Source organism: Carcharodon carcharias, chromosome 1, assembly GCF_017639515.1.
Source record: "Carcharodon carcharias isolate sCarCar2 chromosome 1, sCarCar2.pri, whole genome shotgun sequence".
Classification (NCBI taxonomy): domain Eukaryota; kingdom Metazoa; phylum Chordata; class Chondrichthyes; order Lamniformes; family Lamnidae; genus Carcharodon; species Carcharodon carcharias.
This window is the reverse complement of record NC_054467.1, coordinates 62,111,957-62,138,193: the sequence shown is the minus strand read 5'-3', so window position 1 is coordinate 62,138,193 and position 26,237 is coordinate 62,111,957. Positions and strand designations below refer to the sequence as shown.

The following is a 26,237-nucleotide window of genomic DNA, read 5'->3' as shown; positions in this document are numbered from 1 at the left end:
TGCCATTCTTTCCTTTTTTTTACATCCTGCAGTTTTTGTCTCCTATACCTAAGGACTGCATGAGGGCTTTAATTGTGATACTCCAACTAGCGGTAATACTAGTGAGCCCAGAAAATAATTCTTGAGCAGTTTTCAAAAAATGAAAAGGAATTAAAATATAAGAAATTGTAGAAAAGGTACTGAGGAGATCACAATTCCGTCGCAGATCAGGTTTGTTTAGAGATTTTTAAATGCAAGAAACTCTGGCAATTATACTAAACGGAATTATAAACAACAAGTGCTTAGGTTATTGGATCAAATTGGAAAAGCGACGTTTGCTTAAATATTAAAAACATCGATAAAAATGTAGTTGGAATTTACGTAAATTACAACAGATTTGTTTTCAAGGTTAAATATGAAGAGACTCCGGTAACAATATCCATAAACACAATGATGGCTCGACTCCTCCAGAAATGAAAGATTTAAATGCATCAAAAAAAGTCTTGCAAAAATAACAGTACTGTGATTAGGTATAAATAATTAATAAATGAATTCAAAAGAAAGCAATCGTGAATGAGATTGGAGATAAGCTGTTGTTGAAGTGAAAGGTGCTGACAGTGGGTGTGTTGAGTGGAGTGTAGGAGCTTGACTCTGTTCAAAGTGATTGGGAAAGTAGTGCGGCTGGTTGGCGGTCTGATACATTGCGCGGTGAGCAGTCGCAGCCTGGCCGACGCCGGGGTTCTGGCGATGATGCGGCTGATGGAAGAGCTGCAGATGGAGCGGGAGGGAGGAGGCCGAGCGGCCGGTGTTCAGGTAAGTCAACAGCACACATTACTCTTAGTAATATTTAATTCCTCTTCCCCCTTCAGCTTCGGGTTTCTTTGGCATTTCAGCCGAGTGGAGCCGGCGCGGTTTTAAAAGAGTGAAAGTTGTCGGCTCCCCCCCCCCTTCCCTTAAAAGTACTTTTAGGACAACATGGCGTCACCGGGAAAAGGGGAAAAAAGTGGAGCCAGTTAGCTCGGATCTGGGGCATAAAGTGCATTAACTCCTGGGGAAAGTTCCTGCAAGTTCATGTTGCCGGAGTCTCCGTTTCTGGGCTGCAGCCTCTAGTTGTTGCCGGTGTTTTGGGCTTCAGCTCCAGCGCCGTGTGATCCGCTGCGAAAGTTTTTTTTAAAGTGCAATTTAATCGAAAGGATGCGACTGATCTTTCTTTCCTTCACAGCCTCGTTCTCTTTAGACGTTGATGGAATAACATTCCCCACTTCAGTTTCCACCGAGGTGAAAATGTTTTAATAATGCGTGTCCGCCTAACGCTGCAGGGTACAGGAAGCTTTAAGAATCTTGGACAATTTTCATTTTTTTTGTGTTTCGTGATATTTGATTAAGAGTTTGAATGGAGTTTGTGGACGTGATTTATTTTTATCCGACTCTGGTGTAAATCTTGTGAAACCATCTCCTCCATCTTCTTGACTCCTCGATTTCCATTTCACGGATCGTCACTGGGTGAAATGCAGAAAGTCTCAAAGATGTGCCACGTTTTTTGTTGTATTAAAACAGGGAGCAGTTTTACGGTAGGATTTTCAAAAAATGCGAGGAACTTTGCAGTTAAACTTCTATAAATACTTGGGTTGTGAAAGGAACTTTTAATATAAATTATGCCGTGTTGAAATATATTTTAAGTGTTTATGTTTTGATACGTTAAAGTGCTAATTGTAAATATATCTGAAGTAAGATACTTTATTGATGCTCCGTAGAGGGAATTGTTTATTTTTGATTTAGTATAGAGAAGGTATCTTGTTTCTAAATTTAGCTGGCTAAGAGAGCTTTTGCCTCTGTCGGCTCTTTGTGTACTTTTAGCTGTGACCTCTTAGATGAATGTGACAGGTACTTGCACATAACTGAAATGACCTGTATGGATTATCAAATTTTGGTTACAGTATAACGTGTGCACAGTATGTTTCTTTTATCTGTGCTGGAGATTTTTTTATACGTGTTGGTGCATTATCTGCCGTGCATCCTCCTTGGCATTTTGACAGGAATCAGTTCAAGGCAGGGATTGAGTTACCAAAAGGACAAGAAATTTGTCCTTGCATTGCATTTTTTTAATTTTGTTTATGTTCGATGTATCCTCTCACCATTACAAATTTTCCACCGCATTTTTGTGTTGTCTTCCTGTTGTCAAGAAACCTTTGAAAATGCCCTCATAGGGTCAGAAGTTATAACTGTTTTTAAACATGCCCTTTTAAATATAAGGCTCATTTTTGTCATTAAGGGCAGACCTTTAAATCTAATCTTAGATTCAGTTAAATATAAACATGTGTATGCAAATGTCACTTCACATTCCTACTACCAATATTGTTATTTGTTTAAAAAAAACTTATAAAGATCCTCAGTCAGAAAATGAAAAATTAGAGCTTTCCTTTTGAGACCACATTTCCATAAAGTTTTCTGTATTTTATCTTTTCAATTTCAGCTTATGCATTTGTTCTCCAGAAGAATACTTAAGTGAAGTGTATCCGAACTGAGACTGCCTCTTCGATGGCCAAAGCAGGGAATGCAGGAAAAAATTAGTTTTTGCGTGCAGTTCCTTTCTATTTTTAAATTGTTTCTACATCTTGCATTGATGCTTATGTAATTATTTGGTGCATGTAAATTTAGGATTATGACAATTGTTGATTTACCTTTGCATTCAATGGTATTTAAAGGAAGTGTAGGATAAAGTATTTCATTGTCAAAAATGGTGTGTTGACTAATTTATATTAAATTGTTGCAAAATAGTTTACACATTTGCAGGATTCTCTAAGTGGTATTGGTAATTACACTATTCCTTTACTCTTGAGAGTGGTATTTCAGATAAATATTTACTTTGTGCATTATTGACATTATTGAATCTTTTTTAATGGCAGCATTCCTAGTCAGTAATTTCTGAGGGTGTTTTCCAAATCTGGGGCCCAAGTTATGGGCCAGAATTCAGGACACTGAAAATTCTCCCCCCTTGTATTCTAAATGCAAATGTCACTTCACATTCCTACTGCCCTGTCTTTCCACTTCCTGGTTTTTGTGTTGTACACCTTGCAGCTGGAAGTAGTATAGGTTAGGCTTGTGTGAGGTTTTGCAGAACAAAACAACCAGTTAGTTGGGGTGGAGTGTGGTGTGGAAGAAAGAAATGAGTCAAATGAGACAAGTTAAGCACTGTTGGTTTCTTATTCTTCATCTCTGCATGGTGCTACTTGTTTGGAAACCTTTATTAAGGCAGGCTGATCAGACTTTGAACAGAAATTTCAGCTTTTTTGGGAAATGATGGAGTTGAATTATTTCTAGTTAGTTATTGCAGTAGAGGGTATTCCAATATTTGCTACGTACCAAAATCTTACTGAATTTGGTAATTATGATGTCCTTGAAGGGGTGGTGGTTGTGTTACAGTTCACTCAGAGCCTGAGTTGCTGTGGCAACATGCTCTTGTCCATGCATGTTGTAGTCTGGAGCTATGGATGGTGATGGTAGAGGCTGCAACGTTCCTTCCATCACGTCTGACCACGAATCTCTCCCGCTCTTAACCAGTTGCCATTGGCACATGCTGGAAGGATTTGTAGCTTGATACTCAGCCAGTTTGACTGCATTATAAATGCACCTTCCTTGGACATCAAGTCCTCAGGTGGGACTTGAATCCTGAGATTCTGGCTCAGAGGCAGGGATGCTACCCACTGCACCAAATGACCTCAGCTCTCAAACACAAATACCTCTGGAGCAAACTTTCGTAGTCAAATGTTGACTAGCTGGGTATATTTTCAAGTAAATTAATCATGCATGAACTCAAATTTTAACAAATTTATTTTCCCTTATTGTTTTAAACTGAAGCATCCTTCAGTTCTGTATTATGTATGCACCAGCCTGTCGGATGCAATGGTATTGCATTTTTAAGATTCAGAATTCCACTTTCAGGGGAAGGTATTGCTGTTCTTTTATTGGTTACAGCATTGTCACCAGGAGTTTTAATTGCATCTCTGGATTCAATTTCTATAGGTTGGGACTCGGTTTTATGTTTGGAGTTGGAGTTGGGGTGTATTCCTGATAGAGCACTTTTACTTTTGATTCATTAGTGATTATAAGGAAGTTTCCCTTGCTGAGCAATATGGGTCAGCTTGGTTTTTATTAATACTAAACTATTGACCTGTCATTGTGGGACTGTGGGAGCAACAGCTATGACTTTGTAGTCAGGAGAGATGCTTGAAATATTAAGCCTACGTGCAGGACTTAGTGACTGAATGGGTAAAACACAGTTGGCTGTGGTATTGAGACATATAGATTAGGAAGATTCTGGGTTCAGTTCATGTTTCTACTACAATAGCTTATCCACTACAATTTGGTCTTGTCATGTGTAGACTAGTATGGAAAAACTCCAGCTAGAGTTACTGCTCTTATCAAGGTCAGTGTGGTTGCTACTGGAAAGTGTAATTTTGGATGCGAGTGGGTCAGCTCAGCTGTAACTTTCTTAAATATTGGCAAATCCTGCTGATGTCATTGTCTATGCATTCATGAAGAGTGGATCTTCAAGACAGGTAGTAAATTGGTGCATCAAACATTGCATTAGATGCTTCTGTGTGGCGTAGTCTTCAAATTTCCACTAAGCTGTTGTAATACTGCATCATCACTCACCACCACCAGCCCCTTCGGCCAAAAGAAGGAAGATGTATTTGATTAGTTGCAGCCTGCTATTGCATAATACGTGGGTCTTTACCCCCTTAAAGTTTTACAGATAACTAATGGAATTGGTAGCTAAGTCATCTTCCTCCTGTTTGCTTGGCTAGGTAGAGAAACAGGATAAGGAAAATGAAAACCATCTAAATGGGGCTGAAGATATAGCACAGTGAACTTTGCTTCATGATCGAAAAGCATAAATCATTTTTCACAACAGAAATGTACTGCAAACTTATCATGAAGCAAACCAAAATGGAGAGAATTTTTGATCTTTCACTGTAACTCTTGTACTGAAATTGAGAAAGTAAAAGTGTTGGGAGGAACAACTGTTGCTACATATTCAATGTAACTCCTTTCAGGATCTCGAGGCATTTTACAGCCATTAAAGCATTTTAGAATTGCAGTTACTGTTGTAATATAGGAAGCTTGGCAGACAATTTTGCACAGCATGCTTCCACAAACAGCAATGTGATGATAACGAGCTAAACAGTTTTTAGAAGTTTGACAATTAAGTTTTGAATGGTGGGGCCTGCTCTTGTTCAAAATAGTGCCATTGAATATTTTTCCATTTGTTTGAGAGAGGCAGATGGGGCCTTGGTTTGACATCTCATCCAAAAGATGCAGCACTCACTCAATACTGCATTAACGTTTCAACCTAGATTTTGTGCTTAAGCCCCCAGAGTGGGACTTGAACTCATGATCTTCTGACTCGGGAAAGAATGCTATCAACTGAACCATGGCTGACACGTGTAGAACATGGAGCATGGAGTTTTAATCTATTAAATGCATCACTTGCCGGTGGAATAGTAGGTACTGCAGCACATGGTGTGGAACAAACCAGGAAGGTTTCAGCTTTCATCTTTCAGGTGACCTCGCCTCTGGCCACTGTGAGATGCTACTATTGGTTTTAATGTTTGTTTTAAGGAGAAGAACCAACCAGGGTCCCATTCATGATTGTTAGCCATTGACCTTTGCTGAAAAGTACGTGTGACTGGGTGTTCGTTATTCATAGCTGTGATTTAAAAAGTTTAAATAGCCTGATTTCATTCACTGGCAACTTGTATAAGGGAAAAATGCTAAAGGTTGTGAGCATCTGTGGAGCTATATCTCTGTAAGACTCAGATTTATTTTGTACCCCCACCTGTGTAGCTTTATTTTTCATAGTGTTGTCCATGCTTTCTACCCTGTTTATACTATGATGTATCTCATGGTGCTTTCACATAAATAAGGTGAAAAACCTGCATCTAGAGTCAAATGCAACTTGAACATGGTGTTTAGGATGGTGGGACTGCAATTTATTTTGTGGCCAAACTATATAAATTTTCAGAGTAGTATTGTAATTTACACATTGTTAACCAACGTGAAACTTTTAAAACATAGAGGATGTTGTGGGTAGAATTGTAAGTCACAAATCTATTCTGAAAAAAACAGTCAAACAAGTCAATCTTGCATATGTGGTTTGGTATATATTGCTGTGGATTTGCTTCATTAAGTAATGGCTGACTTCAGAGAACCCCACTACCATGCTATAGGTCAAAGCAATGCATTAGAGAAGACTAATTTTTAGTAGCTGCTAAATTCTCTTCACTTGTTTGAGTTAGAGTTCTCAGCTGAAATGTTCAAACTTCATGAGTCTAGACATGAAAGATGTTTTATAAGCTCCAGAAATAACAGTTGTAATCTATAAATAAGGAACATGCTCTGGAATACTGTGTGCGCTCCCTGTTGGGAAGGTTTTGACTTGTAAAGTTATGAATTGTTTTTGGTGGAATAAATGTTGAAGACAAATGCTGGTAACCAAGCCGAGCTTAGAATATCCAGCAATGAATGTGTAATGAAAGATCAGTGACTGCTTTTACATATTTGTAAAATATTTAAAATGTGTTTAATTTCTATTCTGTTGACAGCTTTAGTGTGTGATTGGATGGATCACTTGCTAACTTTTGTTACCCATTGATTGTCCTTTCTGGTCGTTCTGCAACTTGTGGATTCTTGGCACGATTTTACTTTTCTTGAGATATTTCAGTTGGTCCCTGTGTTGGAAGGTGGTGAGTCTGAACCCACATATGGATTTAAGTATAGTCGTAACATACTGCAATGCAATACTGAGGAAATGCTGCATTTTAGGATATCTGTTTTTTTGGATGTGAAAGAAGCCTTGTCTGCCTTTGCAAAGAAACTATTCAAAGATAAAGAGTGAGATGAAATAGCCAGTATTGGGGGGGAGGAAGGTAACTGGGATTTCATAATTGCCATTAGCTACCTAGAAAGAAAATTTCAGTCCGGCACAGATTGCTAGAGTTGAGATGTAGAAGCGCATGTTTATTGAATCTGAGAGCTTTAATGGACACGCTAGCTACCCTTTATAAATAATGTACATTCTTTGTAAAATGGATTCCCAAGAGCCTGCAGAGAAAGCATCATTATCAGACTCTTCAACCTTCTTTGAAATCCTCAATTGATTTACAGCTCAGAAATTGTGCAAAATGATACTCCAGTCTGCATCAGGTCAGTCAGTGAAAGTCAAGATGTGATCCCATTATCCCAGACATAGTAATTAACCCATTTGATTGGACATGGAATCAAACTGGCATGGCCTTCAGTGTTCTGAGCAGCGAGTGGACAATAGATTTTATTATTGATATATTTTATTAGAATATACTAGCTTAATGGATCTGATACAATAAAAAAAATTGCCTTTGACCTGTAAAAATTGACATTGGATTAGCTGACCAGCAAGGTCATGATAATTGTGTTCTTAATATTTGCCTTTGGCATGAAAAACTTTCTCAGTGTTGCACTATTGACTTTCCTGTTCAAGAGGTTTCACTTATAGACTAGCTCCTGGTCAGTTAAAGGCAAGCAAATATGATTGTACTGTGTACCTATATATTCTGTGTAGTGTAACAAATGTCTAGTAGTGAGTTACAAGGATGTTATTCAATTGAGCTGTTCTGATGTTGTGAATTGTGAGTGGCTGGTGAACATCAGCAGATCTGCAAGATTGAATTACATTCTTAAACTCACTGCCAGACTTAGTAGGCAGTGATAAGGCTCTAGTGTCAGTGCAAAGAAGGGGGGGACCCCACTGCTTTGCTTTGGAATTATGTTGGTTTCTGATTCTAGATTTACATGGCATTGGTGCAAAACAAATTATTCTGGGCCAATGTTGCGGTATAAATGCAGCTTTCCATTATATTCTAAGTGTTATACCATATTGACCATAATAATTGCTATTTTTGATAGAACACAAAAAATAGTTCATTCTCATTTGTTGATCTTAAATTCCACTGTTAAAGATTTTTTATTGATTAAACAGCATCCTTTGGGTCTTTCCGATTTTGTGGATATAATGTATGAATTCTTGTATAAAACTAGAAATTTTGCTTAGGGTTTTGGGGTTGGAAGTAGGTGGGTTCTCCTATGAGCTAAATACAGTTCACCTTAATTTATCCATCCAGAAGTACCTTACAATCCCTCACATTGTAGTATCTGCTAGTCTCTTTAAATGTTTCTGGGGTTTTTGTCTCCACTGTTTTATCTCAAAGTCTATTCAATGTGTTGACCACTTCTAAGTATTTCCTTATAAATTTGCTTTTTCCTAATTTGAACCTATATTCCCTTGTCCTAGTCTTGCAATTTGCTTTGGAGTACTCTTTTGGATTTACCTATTCGCTACCTATGACTCTTTGGAACATGAACAGCAGATTGACCGGTTTCCTGATACCTTCTTCGTGTTCAGTGACATCCTCCTGATTGCTGGTGCCTCACAAATCTCCTTACTAGCCTCTTTCAGAACTCCAAAGTAGCCTGTTGGTGGTAATTTGATTTTGGAGTCCTTTTGGCTTATTTGGCACTTCCATGTCTTTACATTGAAGTTGTTGAATTTACTTTTGTTATCTTTTGTTTACTTAGCATGTTTCTTTAGGAGAGGAGGGAGACAGTTTGCAGTGGGGGAAGCTGAAAGTATAACTGAATAAATTGCAGTGGGATGATGGTGTTTGTCCTTAATCCTTGTACGTGTATGTTGCTGGGTTAGGCGTTAAACTTATTTACACAAGTGCACTGTTCATAGATATAACGTGTTTGTGGCTGGCTTCTGAGTTGAAAACTTTACTTAATTTGCTGTGGTAGGAATTGTGCAGACTTGTTTAAAATTGCTGTTCCATTACAATGATTGAATTCATTGGTAGGCTTTGCCTGTTCGAGGAAAAAAAGCAAAAAGAAATATGGAAAAGAGGAGTAAAAAGGCACATTAAATGTTCTACCGTAGCATCTATAGCATTTTAAAAACTGGATATTTGTTATTTACCTTGCTTTGGTAGAGTAAATGCACCTCTGATCATCCTAACGAGACTTGTATGTATTAGGAGATTCTGTCACTGCATCAAGCATACCAATTGTGTGATGGTCACTGATGTGTATGGTATGATTTACAGGGCTAGGACAAATGCTAACTTTTCTTTTTATATATAAAAAGGCATATCCTTTGATAATTCTGCTGATTTTTTATCTTCACTGTTTGCAAAATCTGAACTCTGTTTTACACTGAGGTGGATGATACCACTTTTTAATAATTGTGGTTCTTGTGAACTGTATAACATGAATGAGAATATATTCTGTCTAGGGCACCCCATCAAGTTGGAAGTCTGTCCAGATATATCATCAACATAGTTATATTTGGAAGGGATCTTAACATTGAGAAATAGGAAGACAGTGAAGATAACATTAAATTTACATTTTTTTTATATTTGATGCATTTGATTCCTAACTAATATACGTGAGATTGTGTTTGTCATGACAATCATAAAGTAAACAATTTATTTAGAACATTTTCAGCTAGTCAAATTGCTGCGCTGTCTCTATATTTGTCATCTGTTTTGGCACTCAGTAGAAGCCGTTCAGTACAGCCTAGCTCACCATCATGAACCGATTAATTAGTAAAATATGTTACACAGTACTTTTTAAAAACTCTTATTATCTGATGCCACGGCAAATGGAGCGTAAGCTGAACTCTTGTCTGCAGCATTACAGTACTATACTTATTTGTTAGAAGTGTGTTTAACAAAAAAGGAAGGATTACTCGGTGAATGTTGCAACCTATCAATTTGGGGACGAGGTATGGTTTCATTGGCAAATATTCACCCCAACTTCAATGCAAATTAAAGACCACTATGTGTTTTAATTAGGCAAAATTGTGACTCTTCAAATGTCAGGGAGAGCTCAAAAAATCTAAATCCAGCTTGTCCAACCTTTTTGCCTTGGGGGCGGGGGGCACATTTCCATTTTTTTCCCCCTCACTTAAGGGGCCAATTATCAAATTTCGGAAAGATAAGTTTTGGCAAAACTTCAAACCGAATTTAAAAAAAAAAGTAATAAGAAAAGAAACAAATGCTGAGCAAAAATAAAGCAATGTCTTAGCAATAAATTAAGTGAAAAAAGAGTATTGACCAGAGTGTATGTGCCAGGTCATTCCCAGTCTTGAGGCACTCACTCACTCATAGCTACGTGGTGGGTGAGGAGGGAGGTTGTGTGTGTTGGGGTGTGTGGGTGGGAGGGGGTGTGTGGTGGGGTGGGATTGTGGGGGTGGGGGGGCTGTGATTGTGAGGGTGTGTGTGTGGGAAGGGTTGTGGGGGTGGGGGGGGGTGTGGGCGGGGGTGGGGAGCTGGGGTTGTGGGATGTGTGCGTGTGGGAGAGGATGGTGGGATGTGCGAGTGCTTGGGAGGGGGTGGGCGGATGCACAATTCCTAACTTCACCCATTCCCCCTCCGTCTCCCCACACGCACACACGCCCGCCCCATGCGCATGCACCCACCCCACGCGCGCGCACACACCACCAGCACCCCACGCACACACACACAACCCACCAACCACCAACACCCTGCGCACGTCGCACACACACACCCCAGGCGCGCACACCCCACACACACACCCCACCAATCACCCACACATTCCGTGCTCCCACACACAGTGCACGTGTGCGTGTGCGCGCTCCCCCACCCGCCCCACGCCCCCACACACCCACCATCGCCCTCCCACGCATGCTTGCGCGCACACCCACGCACTCATGCGGACGCCCCCTTCACAACTTCTCCCCCCTAGACCCGGCAAGCGCACCCACCTGCCCCAGCCCGTGCCCTGCTTGCCCTCACCTGTGGTGGTGTGTTGACTTTTTACTTAAACTGTATGTGCTGGTTGCTTCCCAATATATAAAAATAGGGATAAAAGCAAAATACTGCGGATGCTGGAAATCTGAAACAAAAATAAAAATAGCTGCAAAAACTCAGCAGGTCTGACAGCATCTGCGGAGAGGAACACAGTTGACGTTTTGAGTCCATATGACTTCATCAGAACTAAGGAAATAGAGAAATGAGGTGAAATATAAGCTGGTAGAGGGGGGTGGGACAGGTAGAGCTGGATAGAGGGCCAGTGATAGGTGGAGGCAAAGAAGAGATTGCCAAAGATGTCATAGACAAAAGGACAAAGGGGTGTTGATGGTGGTGATGTTATCTAAGGAATGTGCTAACGAGGACATTAAGGGTAGCAAGCAGGACAAGCTAGTGGCAGATGGCACTAGTGGGGGTGGGGGCAGGGGATCGAAATGGGCTAAAGGGTGGAGATAAAACAATAGATCAAAAATTTAAAAATAGGTGGGAAAAGAAAAATATATTAAAAAGTTGTAAATTATTGGAAAAAGGGGAATCAGAAAGGGGGTGGGGATGGAGGAGAGACCTCATGATCTGAAGTTGTTGAACTCAATATCAAGTCCGGAAGGCTGTAAAGTGCCTAGTTGGAAGATGAGGTGCTGTTCCTCCTGTTTGCATTGAGCTTCACTGGAACATTGCAGCAGGCCAAGGACGGACATGTGGGCATGAGAGCAGGGTGGTGTGTTGAAATGGCAAGCGACAAGGAGGTCTGGGTCATGCTTGCGGACAGACCGAAGGTGTTCCACAAAGCAGTCACTCTGTTTGCGTTTGGTCTCTCCAAGGTAGAGGAGACCGCATTGGGAGCAACAAATGCAGTAGATTAAATTGAGGGAAGTGCAAGTGAAGTGCTGCTTCACTTGAAAGGAGTGTTTGGGCCCTTGGACAATGAGGAGGGAGGAAGTAAAGGGGCAGGTGTTGCACCTTCTGCGGTTGCATGGGAAGGTGCCGTGGGAGAGGGTTGAGGTGTAGGACGTGATGGAAAATTAGGGATTCTGATGGTGAAGTGCTGCACGTAGCTAGCAAATTTACCTTTTTACTGTGATCATCCACACTGAAGTGTGTCTCCCCCTCACCCAAGTAATAGATGCAGCAACCTCCACTTCTACTTCTGTTTAACCCAAAGTTGAGATGATTTTGTGTTAGGTCCAGGATGGATGCAGGTGAAGGATGCTCATTTCAATTGCCAAAAAAGATCTTCTGGGTAGCTGAGTTAATGTATTTTGATATGCGATTCGACTCTGCATTTCACCTTCGTGTACACCACTGAAAGTTAAACCGATATTAATTTTCCGAGCTTCTGCTTCTACTGCATGGTCAGATTTAACCTGACCTTTATAAAATTAGGTGTTGTTGATTTACAAAGGGGATGCTTGAACTTCAGAACATTTCTACTGGGAATTGAAAATCATTTGATTTCTAAACAAAGCATTTATTTTAGGGCGCATTTCAGTTTTTGATAGCGAAGTATATAATTTTGTGCTAAACCTTCTTAATCTTTTTCTGACTATTTGTTTTCCCTTTGCATGTTCCTTGGAAATGCATGAGGCCTAATTGAACTTTAAAATTGACTCTGTCAATCAATGGGACCTAAATTTCAGAAATTTGTCAGAAAACATAAATTGCTTTATGTAATTTACACTTAAAATTATGCATAAATTGAGTTTCCACTATCTTTAACACTGATTTTAAAGCATTGTGCTGTAAGTTGGCCCTGCCAACAAAACTGCCTATGCCCCCAAGTGGAAAAAATGAGCATGATGAGTTTCTGATGATGTGACCACTCAAGTCAAATTAAACATTTACTTTGGGTTTAAAGTTGCTCGTAAGCATGTTTTAAAAGTTTTTAAATATTAATTACCCTGCAGTGTTGAAGCCAGTAAATTATTCAGTATAGTTTTAATTATTGTCAGTAATTTTACAATAAAGTTACTAACTGGTGGGCTAGACATTCATTAAAATCCTTACCTTTACGTGATAATAAAACTACAAGTTACCACTGTTTAGTATATCAAGGAATAAATTTACTACTGGGGGAAAAAACCAACTGTGTTGCCCAGTTACGTTGGTTCATGGAAGATTTTATATTTGTGACTATGCAAATAAGTTTGGATGGCAAGTTGAACTGTAATTTCACTTTGAAATTTGTGCTTAGATTTTTGATCGCATCCAAAGCGGAAATGCTACCCTGTGGTTTCTAACATTTTGTTTGCTTAGAAATGCTCAAATGCTGGTTTTTTTCTCCTTGGCCATGTTTACAATTCTCAGGCCAATAAGGTTAAAATAATGTGTGATTTTAAACTTCATATTGATTATGCAAATCAGATTGACAAAAGTAGCTTGGAAGATGATGTATGTCATAGTGTATTTCGGATAATTTCTTAGAGCAGCACGTTCTACTGTCAACCAAAGAGGCTATATTAGACCTGGTAATGTGCAATGATACAGGATTAATTAATGACCTCATAATGACCTCAGGCCTTTAGGTAACAGTGACCATAACATGATAGAAATCCACATTCAGTATGAGGATGAAAAGTGTGGGTCTACTAAGACTAGAACCGTACCCCTGTAACTGCCTTTATTTAAGTTTGAGGACAGAGTTGGCTAAAGTGAACTGGTAGTTTAGAAAAATGACAGGTGATCTTACTGAAACATAAGATCCTGAGGGGACTTGACAGGGTGGATTCTGAGAGGATGTTTCCCATTGTGGGGGAGTCTAGAATTAGGGTACACTGTATAAAAATTACGGGTGTTCCTTTTAAGAGTAAGATGAGAACGTTTCTTATCTCAAAGGGTTGTTAGTCTGTGGAATTCTCTTCCCCAGAGAGCAGTGGAGGCTGGTTTATTGAATATATTCCAGGCTGAGTTAGATAGATTTTTCATTGACTAAGGTGTCTAGGGTTTCCGAGGGCAGACAGGGCAATGTTGAGACCACAATCAGATCAGCCATGATCTTATTGAATGGTGGAACAGGCTCAAGGGGCTGAATGGCCTATTCCTCCTAATTCTTGTGTTCTTATTTTAATGGTTAACAGCTGCTTTCAAAGCAATATTTTAGAAAAGTGAAAATGAAATACTCCTTCAGTTTTCTTTACATTCACAATAAAAATGAAACACAACCCCACTTTAGCACCAGTCTAATGCTTTTGGGTTGTGTCGCATGGACCAGTCATAAACTATACCTTAACCCAACTTCCAAAAGGAACCCCTATGTTTTCTTTCAAAAAGCGTGTAACAGTTTTGTGATTTTTTTTTGCTGATTGTGGGCATTTTTCCTTCAATTCAATCCTTATTCTCCCTAAGCATCTCTAGTTGACTTTGGCAGATAAGTGAGGATTTTCTTTGCTTTGCAAGTTGTAAATGGTGCTTCCTGTTGGGGGTATGTCCAGCTTAGCTAGGTCTAGACAGCTTTGATTGGGAGAATGAAAACTTAGACCCCTGAGTATGTGGTGGGGTAATGATGGAGTTTAATGTATGCAACACTGTTTAGTTATTACCACTGCTAGTTTAATGAGGGTCAGAGAGCCATTCTACCCATGAGAAAATGGATACAGGAATATCTGGAGCCAAAGACCACTTCTTTCCCCTCCCCCTAAAAAAAAATTAGTCTACAGGTTCCAGTAGTGAGCCAGGAAACCTGTTCAGTTATTGACAGTGCCTTGAAGTACCAGAAATCAGTTTAGCGGTGATAGAGAATTCAAATCCCTGTTAAGAGGCCTGACTTAGTTCCTAACTTTTATCACTTCATGTTTTACATCCTGGTGGCCACGGATATAGCAGTCATTAGTTGATCATTAGTCAAATGTCCAGCATGGGATTGAACCCCCACTGGACAGACATTTGGTATTTGAATCTCCTCACAAGTGGAATCATGAGCATCACAGTCTGCTTTAAAAATGCCATTACCACCATTCCCCTGACTACAGCATGGATGCACAAGATCATCCATGAAATTATGGTTGTAGCTTCAACTTCAGCATCATGATCGTCTCCTTGTAACCAAACTTTAGGCATTTTAAAATTAAGATGTTGCTTGAACGTGAACCAATGTAGGTCAGTGAGTGCAAGGGTGATAGGGGAACGGGAGTTGGTGCAAGGGAAGACTTGGGCATCAGAATTTTGAACGACCTCTGGTTTACAGTGGATATAATGTGAGAGACCAGCAGGAGTGTGTTGAAATAGTCAAGTTTGGAGGTAACAAAGCATAAATATTTCAGCAGCAGATGCGATGAGATGGGAACAAAATTGGGCAATGTTACAGAGGTGGAAATAGGAGGCCTTAGTGGTGACGCAAATATGAGATCAGCAGCTCATCTCGGGGGCAAATGTGACACCAAGATTGTCAACAGACTGGTTTAATCTGAGACGTTGTCAGGGAGAGGGATGGAGTTAGTACCTAGCGAACAGAGTTTGTTGGGGGTGGATATGCAGAAACAATGGATTCCATCTTCCTAATATTTAATTGGAGGAAATTTCTATTCACCCAGTACTGGGTGTTAGGTAAACAGTCTGATAATTTAATTTTGCAATTTGAGAGGCGATGGTGCGGTAGAGTTGAGTGTTGTCAGCATACATCTGAAAATTAATGATGTACTTTTGGATGACATTGCTGAGAGGCAACATTATAGAAGAGAAATAGGCAGGGATCAAGGATGGATTCTTGGGGGTCATTAGAGGTAATGGTGCAGGAGCAGGAAGAGAACCCATTGCAGAATGAGCTATGAGAGTAGTCCCACTCAGTTGGACAACAGTTGGAGGAGAATGGTTGGTCAACTGTGTTAAAGGCAGAGGGCAGGTCGAGAAAGACAAGGAGAGAAAGTTTGCCTTTGTCACATTGGAGTCCATTTAAGACTGCCACAGTAACGAAACAGCTCTAATCAGAAATGGAAACCTGATGGGAGGGACTCAAACATGGAGAGTGGGCTAAAAGAGTTTTAAAATGTATTTGGGGATGAGGCTGGAGTTAGGAATGCATCCTTGGTGAACTCTAGAGGTGATCACAGAGAAATGGAAGGAGAAGGTACTGCTAAACATGCTCTATCCATAATTAGATAGGCTAGTCAAGACCAGTCTCATGATCACAGTCACAGAGAATGCGATTTGCAACTTTGGTTAGAGTAATTGTATGTAAAAATGGCGAGTTTTGATTTGCAGTGAAGTGTTGCAGTGAATGGTACAAAAGGCAGGGAATTATCCAGAGTTGCCATGAGAATTACAAACTCATTTAAGTGGCTTTCAGACACATTACTTTTCAAAATAAATGGTAATATTGATAATGACTCTGTCACTTAAAACTCAGTTGACGTGCAAAACATACAACTTCTGGTTTTCTCCAAAATGAAAGAACATTACTTGTATTCTTGCTTAGCTTTACAAGCCTGGGAGTAAATATAACTCTTCATAATATCAACTTTATAAATACACAGACCACTCCTTTAATGGTATCAGGGACTTAGACAAATCAAATCTTCTCATAAGATTTTGCTACATTCTTTACAAGTCTTAACACATTTAGAATTTTATGATTAATTAACTGCTTGCAGGTGAGACTCTGGTGATTGAACAGATGCACTGCAATCTCAAAGTTTCATAATTACTTTTGGCCAGCTTATTTAAAAAAATACACTGCAACCTTCTAAATCTACATATAGCCTTCAGGCAAATATCCAGATGCGATGGAATTTAGCCAACTATTCCCTGTTGAAATGAAGTCATCTGCACGCCTCATTTTAAGCACATTTGCTATGAGGATCCTTTCCCAGTGATTATGCATTTTAAACCAGCTTCATAAATTAATCAACTACTGCATACTTGAAATGCTTTGCAAACTTATCAGGGTAGGTGGGAAAGGAGTTGAGAACCACATCAGCTATGATCTTACTGAATGGCAGAGCAGGCTCAAGGGGCTGAGTGGCCTACTCCTAATTTGTTTGTTACGTGAATTTGAACTCATTTTTTCTACTGTTGAATTCTGAGATGGATTTAGCTAATATATGTTTTAAATGTGGTAAATATGGTTATTTTGAGCTTAAAAAACCAAGAAATAATGAGATACATTTACCTTTGTTTCAACAAGAATTCATAAAGCAAATATGGAAGCAGGGAAAATTATACGGTGAACCAATTGCATTTCAACTGAGTCTTAGGTCCACTATCAACTTTGAGAGTAGAAAAGGGGAAGAAGGGACTTTGAGATGGGATCTTAACTTTCCCCAGCTGTTCTCTTATTGCCCCTGTCCATGCCTACCCCCATTTGATTTCCACCCCTAACTCACTGTATAGGTCAAGGCATGGGCTTCAAATTGATATTTCTGAAGGATCTCTCTTCTCCCTACTTCTGCAACCTCCTGTAACTTTGTGCTGCCTCTGTTGTGTTTTGCATGCCTCCCTGTTTTCCACCTTGGGGAGCGTGCTCATTCCCAAGTTGTCCAACCTTGCTACATTTCTTCCCCTACTTAAAGAGCCACTTCAGTATGCTTTCTGTGAATTCCTCTGCTTGGGTTGGGTTATTTTTATACAAGGAACACAGCTATATAAATGTGACTTGGTATTAACCCAAAAGAGCAACCTCTTGGGCAACCTCAGATATTTCATAGATAAACATAGTCAGTTCTCGTACACCTAATTCACTAATTATTACTGTCTTTTAACTCAGTTGGAAACAACAGTAATAACTTGGATTTATATAGCACCTTTAAATAGTATAACATACCAAGGCACTTCACAGAAGTATTATCAAGCAAAATTTGATATGGGGCCAAATAGATGTTAGATCAGGTGACCAAAAACTTGGCCAAAGGTAGATTTTAAGGACCAACTTAAAGGATAAGAGAGAGTTAGAGAGGTGGAGAAGTTTTTGGAGAGAACTCCAGAGCATTGCCTCGGCAGCTGAAGGCACAGTGGAGTGATTAAAATCGGAGATGTGGAAGAGGCCAGAATTTGAGAAGTGCAGTGATCTGAAGGTTGGAGGTTTACAGAGATAGGACAGGGAGAGGCCATGGAAGGATTTGATGACAATATTGAGAATTTTAAAATCAGTGCTTTGCTGGACTGGGATCCATGCAGGCCAGCAAGCACAAGTGTGATGGGTGAACAGGATTTGGCCCCAGTTAGGATATGGGCAGCAGAGTTGTTGGGGTTGGGCGTGAGAGGTGGGAATCAGCTAGCGTTGGATTAGTTGAGTTTGGAGATAACAAAGGCATGGATAAGACGTTGAGCAGCAAATGACCTGAGGCAGGAACTTAGACAGGCAACATTAGAAGTGAAATTGGTGATCTTGGTGATAGAGAGGATATTTGGTTGAATGTTGATCTCTGGGTCTGATCGGACACCAAGGTAGCAAACAGCCTGTTTCGGACCTCAGTGATCAGGGAGGTGCATGGAGTTGGTGGCTAAGGAATGATCTTTGTGGCAGGAATCGAAAACATTGGTTTTAGTATTCCCAACATTTTAATTGGTGGAAATTTCTGCTTGTCCAGCACTGGACATCAGGGAAACAAACCTGACAGCATAGACATTATAAGGGTTGAAAGGGGCGGTGATGAGATACAGCAGGGTGCTTACAGTAAACGTGTGGAACCTGATAAGATGTGGATGAGAAATAGGAGGGCCCAAGGATAGATCCATGGGGACTTGAGTTAATGGTGTAAGAACAGGAAAAGAAGCCATTGCGTGTGATTTTCTGGCTATCATTGGATGGATGCGAATGGAACTGGGCAAGGGCAATTCCATCCAGGTGGGTGACGGGGGATAGGCATTGGAAGGAGAGTGGTGTCTCTCATGCTGCAGATCGGTAAAGAAAGATAGTTGGCCTATGGTAACAGTCCCATAGGAAGTCGTGTACAGTTTTGATAAGGACCTTTTCAGTGATGTGGCAAGGCAGAGACTTGACTGAAGGGGTGCAAACATGAAATTATGGATATGGATTGGGTGGTGATAATGCTTTCAAGGACTTCAGAGGGGAAAGGGTGATAATTTGCAAGGCTAGAAGGGGCCAAGGGTGTTCTTTTTTTGGGAGATGACAATAGCAGACAGCAGATTCTCTTTGCCTTGGACACTGTTCCTATGTCCGTAATTCTCCCTGATTGTCATCTCACTGCCCCTCTGTAATCATCCACACCTAGTTTTATAATACTTTAACTCTGGTCTGAAAGTTGATTGTTAGATCTTTGAGATATATAAAAGAATGGTATTAATTTGTAATTCTGCCAGAGTTCTCGATGCAGCTGTTGATTTTTACGCTACATCTCCTGGAAGTCTACTGTTGGGGAGGAAATTGTAATGTGGAATGTTCCTTTGAGGATTATGCAACAATGGAAAAGTGTTATGGGCAACATAATACAAGGACATCTTCCATAAATATGTTCCTAAATATGTTTCCTTTGTTAGCAATTAAAGTAGCAATCACATTACACTGTGGAAAGTTCCTCTTAGGGACCTTATAATGGTTCCATGGTAGCTGGTTGGCTTTGAAACACATCTTTCCTTCATGTAACATTGCTCATTGCTTGTTTCCCCCCCTCCTATCAAAGATGATTGCCTAGTCTTTTTAGGTAGTGTTATCGTTGTGTTTCAGTTATCCAGTAATTGTATTTGTGGGATGAAGCTTATTTTGATAATCAGAGTTAAAACCTAACTTGTAATACAAAATAAACCAAGATGCCAAGTTTCCATTGTAAAGCCATTATTAAAATAAAGGCAATGAATTGCTTATCTTGATGATGTAGTGCTGCATTGATTTTCTCCAGGAGAAATTTACAATTAATTGGATTAATTACATTCACTTTGCATTTTTAAAAGTACTATATTCAGGACTTTTATGTTGGCTTAACAAATTTATCCTCTTGGTAACTGACTTCTGCAGACTAGGGACGTCCCTGGTTTTATTCCTGGTTTGCTAATAGTTGATGTCAGTTGGGGGCCCTAGAGTGGACCTCAATCTCTGTATTGGGGGCAGGAAAATGGACAACAGTTTCTGGTTCTGACTGACAGTAGCACCATTGAATGTTGAGTGAAGACAGGATTGGATTTGACAGTGTGAGACCCTGCAGTCAAATAACCTCTGAAGAGGAAGAGCAAAAAAATATGCCTACTTAGGCAAAGTACTAGAGGGTGTCCAGTCAAATGCGAACTCTTCAAAAGTAGCATCAACAAGTGCGTGCCTTGTTGGGAAAAATTGTTGGAGAATGGAAAAGGAGTCAAAGGATGCACCAAGTCTTGCTAGTTTTAATGGTTCCCCTCTAAATCGTAGTTAGAAACACACCTCTGTGATTACTATAACCCATTGATGGATCACGCGTTGCTGATTACTTTATTTTTCCCGTCAATCTCTTTCCTGCTTTCCTTGTATTTGCATGACATCTTTGACATTGTAAAGCATCTCGAGGCACCTTGCAGGAGCAATAACAAGCAAAATTTGACACTGATCTATAAAAGGATATATTAGGCTAGGTGATCAAAAGAAAGGGAGATTTTAAGGTGATCTAACTCTTGATAGGTGAGAGATTGAACCATCTACTGTCTTGGTCTATGTGGCATGACTGTCACAGCCTTAATGAGCTAAGCCACCAAGGGAGGTCACTAATTTGATTTATATTGTGTTTAGCTGAATAGCCCAATGTTATTGCTCTTTCAGCAGGCTTGCATATTGCATAGAACTGAAGCATTAATTAAATCTTTTTAATTTGTAAATTTTGTTGCATCTCATAGCTGAATCCTCACTATGACTGAGAGGTACTAACATTTTTTGCATAAATGATGAATGAGGTTAAAAATAAGCTAATGCTCCTGAAATTTTCAGCTCACCACATCTATTTAGTTATAGATGATATTTTCAACTGAAGTTTTTGATTTACTTATGGGTTAATAGATATTAGTCATCTTATCTCTTCAGGAAAACTGTTTTGATAAAGAAATATAATGGTAAATGCTCAGTTGGTTTGAAATAATGAGGAGTTTTTGTTAGAAGTCTATCATCTCTGACTATTTGAGTATGTTTTATATTTGTTACACGTAAATCTCATTCTATATCTAACCTGAAAGTTCTTGAGCTATTATGTCTGTTTTGGCATCATTCTCGGTTGTAATTAAATAGCCTGTCATTCCTAGTGGCAGCTGGGTGTAGATCTAGGCTCCTTTTTACACCATGAATATTTCATGTACAAATGTAGTTGGGGAGGGAGTAATTGCTTTGTGGTGACCAGCATGTAGACAGTGCAAATGCTTATCGGATGAAAGTATTGCAGCTGGATATCCCATTCCGTTGTAGATTGTAGTTCTCTTGCTTTCTACCCTAGAAACTGATGATCCAAAGTAGTATTTTAAAGGAGAACGCAACCTTTGCAGCTGTGAAGAATGAGTGCTTAATTTTTTTATCTCCAGTTATGAGCTCTCAAAAATCTAATGTGCAGTTAATAACTATTTCCCTTTCCCATTCCTCCTGACTGGGAGAGGAGGTGGGGGGGGTGGGGGGTGGTGAAAGGAAAAGGGAGAAACATTGGTTTAGAGTTTGGGTTGGTAATGATGGTTGTGAAACTGTTAGTGTTCACTGTCATTACTCTGAAACTACCATAACTTCTGGCAATTGCATATGCGCAGTTAAACACAGAAATCCAGAAGTTGCTGTCAGTGAGCCCCTGTCCCCACATCACTGAAGTATTTTAGCTTAATCCCATGTGTATTTTTCAATCTTTTTCTAATTTTACAGAAAGTAAAATGAGAAAAGTGAATGCTAAAATCTGTTAGTTTCTGGTTTGCTATCTGAGAATTCACCAATGTGATTGGCTGCTTGATGACAGAGATCCCCTACAGCGAGCGCCAGAATTAAGTTCACAGGCAGGTGAAATGCTGCCACAGAGCTCACTAGATCTTTGTGAATAACTTTCTTCAAGTTCAGCAGTGAGCATCATCATTTTGCTGCTGATGGTGAAATCCGGGCCATTGTTTCACCAGTGCCAGACCTATAGCTATCCTTCAAACCCAGTTGCAACCTTCATCTCTTCCTTTCCCAGTAAAATGATTACTACATCCTGTCAGCTGTTCAGGATGACATTTGTCTTGTACCCTCTTTTTTAAAAAAAAAACCCTTTTGAATGAAAAAGGGAAATGTCAATTGTCTTTCCTATCCCTTCCACTTCTTCCTAGCTGTACCTTTGAATAAGAGCACTTTGTCAAATGACACAACTTCTCTGGGGAGACACTGAAGTTTTCTAAAAAAAAAACAGAATTACCTGGAAAAACTCAGCAGGTCTGGCGGCATCGGCGGAGAAGAAAAGAGTTGACGTTTCGAGTCCTCATGACCCTTCGACAGAACTTGAGTTCGAGTCCAGGAAAGAGCTGAAATGTAAGCTGGTTTAAGGTGTGTGTGTGGGGGGCGGAGAGATAGAGAGACAGAGAGGTGGAGGGGGTTGGTGTGGTTGTAGGGACAAACGGTGTGGTTGTAGGGACAAACAAGCAGTGATAGAAGCAGATCATCAAAAGATGTCAACGACAATAGTACAATAGAACACATAGGTGTTAAAGTTAAAGTTGGTGATATTATCTAAACGAATGTGCTAATTAAGAATGGATGGTAGGGCACTCAAGGTATAGCTCTAGTGGGTTTTCTTTTTATATAATGGAAATAGGTGGGAAAAGGAAAATCTTTATAATTTATTGGAAAAAAAAAAGAAGGGGGAAACAGAAAGGGGGTGGGGATGGGGGAGGGAGCTCACGACCTAAAGTTGTTGAATTCAATATTCAGTCCGGAAGGCTGTAAAGTCCCTAGTCGGAAGATGAGGTGTTGTTCCTCCAGTTTGCGTTGGGCTTCACTGGAACAATGCAGCATGCCAAGGACAGACATGTGGGCAAGAGAGCAGGGTGGAGTGTTAAAATGGCAAGCGACAGGGAGGTTTGGGTCATTCTTGCGGACAGACCGCAGGTGTTCTGCAAAGCGGTCGCCCAGTTTACGTTTGGTCTCTCCAATGTAGAGGAGACCACATTGGGAGCAACGAATGCAGTAGACTAAGTTGGGGGAAATGCAAGTGAAATGCTGCTTCACTTGAAAGGAGTGTTTGGGTCCTTGGACGGTGAGGAGAGAGGAAGTGAAGGGGCAGGTGTTGCATCTTTTGCGTGGGCATGGGGTTGTGCCATAGGAGGGGGTTGAGGAGTAGGGGGTGATGGAGGAGTGGACCAGGGTGTCCCGGAGGGAGCGATCCCTACGGAATGCTGATAAGGGGGGTGAAGGGAAGATGTGTTTGGTAGTGGCATCATGCTGGAGTTGGCGGAAATGGCGGAGGATGATCCTTTGAATGCGGACGCTGGTGGGGTGATAAGTGAGGACAAGGGGGACCCTATCATGTTTCTGGGAGGGAGGAGAAGGAGTGAGGGCGGATGCGCGGGAGATGGGCCGGACACAGTTGAGGGCCCTGTCAACGACCGTGGATGGAAAACCTTGGTTAAGGAAGAAGGAGGACATGTCAGAGGAACTGTTTTTGAATGTAGCATCATCGGAACAGATGCGACGGAGGCGAAGGAACTGAGAGAATGGGATGGAGTCCTTACAGGAAGTGGGGTGTGAGGAGCTGTAGTCGAGATAGCTGTGGGAGTCGGTGGGTTTGTAATGGATATTGGTGGACAGTCTATCACCAGAGATTGAGACAGAGAGGTCAAGGAAGGGAAGGGAAGTGTCAGAGATGGACCACGTGAAAATGATGGAGGGGTGGAGATTGGAAGCAAAATTAATAAATTTTTCCAAGTCCTGACGAGAGCATGAAGGGGCACCGAAATAATCATCGATGTACCGGAGAAAGAGTTGTGGAAGGGGGCCGGAGTAGGACTGCAACAAGGAATGTTCCACATACCCCATAAAGAGACAGGCATAGCTGGGGCCCATGCGGGCACCCATAGCCACACCTTTTATTTGGAGGAAGTGAGAGGAGTCGAAGGAGAAATTGTTCAGCGTGAGAACAAGTTCAGCCAGACGGAGGAGAGTAGTGGTGGATGGGGATTGTTCGGGCCTCTGTTCAAGGAAGAAGCTAAGGGCCCTAAGACCATCCTAGTGGGGGATGGAGGTGTAGAGGGATTGGACGTCCATGGTGAAGAGGAAGCGGTAGGGGCCAGGGAACTGGAAATTGTTGATGTGACGTAAGGTGTCAGAGGAATCACGGATGTAGGTGGGAAGGGACTGGACAAGGGGAGAGAGAAGGGAGTCAAGATAATGAGAAATGAGTTCTGTGGGGCAGGAGCAAGCTGAGACGATCGGTCTACCGCAGCAGTTCTGTTTGTGGATTTTGGGTAGGAGATAGAAGCGGGCCGTCCGAGGTTGGGCGACTATCAGGTTGGAAGCTGTGGGAGGGAGATCCCCAGAGGAGATGAGGTCAGTGACAGTCCTGGAAACAGTGGCTTGATGTTCAGTGGTGGGGTCATGGTCCAGGGAGAGGTAGGAGGAAGTGTCTGCGAGTTGACGCTCAGCCTCCGCGTGGTAGAGGTCAGTGCGCCAGACAACAACAGCACCACCCTTGTCAGCGGGTTTGATGACAATGTCAGGGTTGGACCTGAGAGAATGGAGTGCAGTAAGTTCAGAGAGAGACAGGTTAGAATGGGTGAGAGGAGCAGAGAAATTGAGACGACTAATGTCGCGCCGACAGTTCTCAATGAAAAGATCGAGAGAAGGTAAGAATCCAGAGGGAGGGGTCCAGGTGGAGGGAGAATATTGAAGATGGGTAAAAGGATCCGTTGAACTGGGAGAGGACTCCTGCCCAAAGAAGTGAGCCCGGAGACGAAGACGGCGGAAGAAGAGTTCAGTATCATGCCGAGCCCGAAATTCATTGAGGTGAGGGCGTAAGGGTATGAAACTAAGTCCTTTGCTGAGCACTGAACGTTCAGCATCGGAGAGGGGAAGGTCAGGGGGTATAGTGAATACACGGCTGGGGTTGGGACTGGAAGAAAGGGTGGGGACGGAGGGACAGGCAGGGGTGGAGGGTCCTAGATGGGTGTTGGTGTCGATGAGTTGTTGGAGCTTGCGTTCCTCAGCACTTGAGAGAAAGAGAAAAAGTTTCTTGTTGAGGCGTCGGATGAGCCGAAGGATAAAATGAAACTGGGGGCACGCGCAGCTTTGAAAAAGGGTACGGCGGTGCTGCTGGAGGGAGAGGTCGAGTGTGTTCATATGGCGGCGCATGGCACTGAGAGTGGATTTCAGAATGTGACGGGAACAACAGTCCGAGAAACGTTTTATGTCCCGGAGATACCTGTAATCCTCTACATTGGAGAGACCAAACGTAAACTGGGCGACCGCTTTGCAGAACACCTGCGGTCTGTCCGCAAGAATGACCCAAACCTCCCTGTCGCTTGCCATTTTAACACTCCACCCTGCTCTGTTGCCCACATGTCTGTCCTTGGCATGCTGCATTGTTCCAGTGAAGCCCAACGCAAACTGGAGGAACAACACCTCATCTTCCGACTAGGGACTTTACAGCCTTCCGGACTGAATATTGAATTCAACAACTTTAGGTCGTGAGCTCCCTCCCCCATCCCCACCCCCTTTCTGTTTCCCCCTTCTTTTTTTTTTCCAATAAATTATAAAGATTTTCCTTTTCCCACCTATTTCCATTATATAAAAAAAAAACCCACTAGAGCTATACCTTGAGTGCCCTACCATCCATTCTTAATTAGCACATTCGTTTAGATAATATCACCAACTTTAACTTTAACACCTAAGTGTTCTATTGTACTATTGTCGTTGACATCTTTTGATGATCTGCTTCTATCACTGCTTGTTTGTCCCTACAACCACACCAACCCCTTCCACCTCTCTGTCTCTCTATCTCTCCGCCCCGCACGCACACACCTTAAACCAGCTTATATTTCAGCTCTTTCCTGGACTCGAACTCAAGTTCTGTCGAAGGGTCATGAGGACTCGAAACGTCAACTCTTTTCTTCTCCGCCGATGCCGCCAGACCTGCTGAGTTTTTCCAGGTAATTCTGTTTTTGTTTTGGATTTCCAGCATCCGCAGTTTTTTTGTTTTTATCACTGAAGTTTTCTATTCTGATCTTGCTCTTGTGTTTTAATCCTGTTTACCATGCCTGTTTAAAAACAAATTCTCTGTCCAATAGAAGCGGCCTGTCATATGCACTAAAAACAAACTATTTGTGTAAGTGAAATATCTTGCCCTTGGCAGCTCCCAATACTGCTCTGTCACCTGGACACTCTTAGACACATTTTCCATTAATTATGAAGTGGTTTCTTCCTGAGATTTTTTTTACTTATTCATGGGGTGTGGGCCTCGCTGGCTAGGATAGCATTTATTACCCATCCCTAATCGCCCTTTTGAGAAGATGGTGGTGAGTTGCCGCCTTGAACCACTGCAGCCCATGTGG

At 41.2% G+C, this 26,237-nt stretch overlaps 1 protein-coding gene across 3 annotated transcripts in view; it reads left to right on the top strand.

Moving 5' to 3' along the window:
• Positions 1–628: 628 nt before the first annotated feature.
• The window catches only part of smad1 (SMAD family member 1), a 149,881-nt gene continuing 124,272 nt past the window's right edge, over positions 629–26,237 (top strand). For 2 of the 3 annotated variants that reach the window (XM_041200134.1, XM_041200117.1), the window contains exon 1: positions 629–792. The gene's annotated coding sequence lies outside the window, so the exon portion shown is untranslated. Of the gene's footprint in view, positions 793–1,201; positions 1,551–26,237 lie in introns of all 3 variants that reach the window. The other variant, XM_041200126.1, reaches the window with a different exon arrangement.